Source organism: Gadus morhua, chromosome 8 (genome assembly GCF_902167405.1).
Source record: "Gadus morhua chromosome 8, gadMor3.0, whole genome shotgun sequence".
In the NCBI taxonomy this organism is placed as follows: Eukaryota; Metazoa; Chordata; class Actinopteri; order Gadiformes; family Gadidae; genus Gadus; species Gadus morhua.
In genome coordinates, this window is record NC_044055.1 from 3853847 (window position 1) to 3856346 (window position 2500).

General features: G+C 44.5%; 1 protein-coding gene across 1 annotated transcript in view; it reads left to right on the plus strand.

Moving 5' to 3' along the window:
- The first annotated feature begins 2121 nt into the window (after positions 1–2121).
- basp1 (brain abundant, membrane attached signal protein 1) overlaps positions 2122–2500 on the plus strand; it is a 25890-nt gene continuing 25511 nt past the window's right edge. The window contains exon 1 of the mRNA XM_030362701.1: positions 2122–2333. The gene's annotated coding sequence lies outside the window, so the exon portion shown is untranslated. The remainder of the gene's footprint in view (positions 2334–2500) is intronic.

The following is a 2500-nucleotide window of genomic DNA, read 5'->3' on the forward strand; positions in this document are numbered from 1 at the left end:
AGAGGTTGGCCACCCCACTGCTAAACGGAAAAGATCTAAAGAAAGCTGAAATCTATGCACTATTAGTTTGATCTAACTTTGACTTATTATTCTTATTCAAAGTGCTAGACTTTGACATTATGAATAAATATTGCCCCCCCCCATTGACAATCAAAAGCCACCCCAAACATAAGACCCGGGCTGGCCCCCACTGTAATAATGTCCTGGCTATGCCCCTGCATGCGCAGGCCTGTTTATTCTCTATATTACTAACTGCCTGTGAATGTGTCCACCTTTTTTAATGAAATCTTTTCTGATTCGTCACTTACGTTAAATGACGAGAGATTAGATCACATTACGGGTTGTTGGCACTGAATTTGTTTCCTTTGTTGAAAAGGTGTCATCCCACAGACAATACATGACAGAAAACAGTGTCTCAACTCTCACCAGTGTGCTTAAAGCTAATTAACATTGAGCAGGCTAATGTAGGCCAGGGGAGGTTCTGCACCCAGGGAGTTTATTTGGCTAACAAAGTCAGCCATTGGTGGTCGTTTACATAACCTTAGGAGCTTCTAGTAGGTCTCTAGTAGGCCTAATGTAGGACTAATGTAGGTCTGCATGTTGGCCATCAGCTGGAGGAAGTCAACACAATAACTACTATTCACTACTAATGTTTATCTCCTATTCCAACAACCAATAACGTATTTTATGCGACCATTTCGGTGTGAATGCATTTTTGTGTATTCTTCATGCCTCTTGGTATTGTACATATTTAAACTAATTAAGAAATATATAAAATAATATATACTGTACAGCCTCTATATATATTTTAAACGCATTTAGGAGCTTTAATATAATTGATTCCCCCATTTTTTATACTTTGACATTATGAATAAATAATGCCCCCCCCCCCCTGGCTATGCCCCTGCACGTGCCCAACCACACACAGACACACCAATAAATCATAATGGTGTTTACAAATGAATTGCTTCATATGTTCATACGTATACCCAGATAAATGTGAGCACCTGACACACGCCTCTATTAATTGACTGCAGGATCCCAGCGCCGCTGGACCGATGGAGCCACCGTGACTGTTTGTTAAGCAGCAGCGCCATCTAGTGGTCAGCTTTAATCAGTACAGCTACCGTTCTTGTGTTGGCCTGCTATTATTAAAGAAATCTAAAACCATGCTCTAGGACTGGATCGAGGGAAGAAATGTAAGCCACAGACTCTGTCAAATGTGTACGAATAAATTTGAAGTACGAAAAATAAAAGTACAACAAAAATTATATTGGAAACCAAAATTTGGAAAAACAGGTTAATTTATAACACAGACGATGATTTATCCAACCAATAGTTTGCTCTATGGATTGATTAAACTCATTCATTAAATTCTCAATATTGCTTTGATTGGTTGATTTAATTAGTGGTTTATTGTCCCAAGCATATTCCTTATTTATGAACTGGTTTACTGGCTTCTTGTTAAATTGATCTGTTGATTTATGTCTTGATTTATTAGATGATTGGTGCGAGCTTTTGCGCGCGCGTGTGTCTGTGTGTGTGTGTGTGTGTGTGTGTGTGTGTGTGTGTGTGTGTGTGTGTGTGTGTGTGTGTGTGTGTGTGTGTGTGTGTGTGTGTGTGTGTGTGTGTGTGTGTGTGTGTGTGTATGCGGATCGCAGGGGACGTGCGGAGGAGCGCGGAGGTGTGGGCGTGCTGACTGTAACTGTAACTCTTCTATTAAAAGCGCACCATCAAATCATGTGGCGAATCTAATGCGCAATGGGAGTTTTCAAATGTCTACAAAGCCGGCCGACACATGTTTCTGATCCACTTGGTGACTAAATATGAGAAGACATATTCTTTAACCTAAAAATAATAATAAAAAAACCTGTTGGTGAAGGAAGCGAGGAGGAGAGCGAAAACCATCGCGGTGTCAAGATGAGGAGCATCAGACGAGACTGCCCGTCTAGGCGCGTCCATGTTTGTTACAGTGTGTGTGTGTGTGTGTGTGTGTGTGTGTGTGTGTGTGTGTGTGTGTGTGTGTGTGTGTGTGTGTGTGTGTGTGTGTGTGTGTGTGTGTGTGTGTGTGTGTGTGTGTGTGTGTGTGTGTGTGTGTGTGTGGCAGAAGGAGAGAGAGCGAGCGAGACCGAGAGTGAGCGAGTCCCTGGCGAGTCGTCGGCTAACGTGTGCGCGTGCATGATGCGTGCGTGCACGAGACGCCGGCGAACCGCGCAGAGCGAGAGCGCTACCGTAATTTAGGCACAGAGCCACCGCGCGCACAAGCGAAGCTGCGAAACACCCTCGCGTCCTCACCGCACGGAGTTTGCTTTCCTGAAACTTCACCGCTCACGGTAAGACTCTCTTCTGAACCCACTTTCATGTCTCTTTCTGTTCCCGCGATGATCCTAAAAGGGCCGGTCTTCCTGTTCCGTCGAGAAGTGGGTTTTTTCTTCGGCTGTCCAGCATCTATCCTTCCCGGCACGCGGCGCGCGCCGCGCGGAGCGAACGCCTGGCCAGC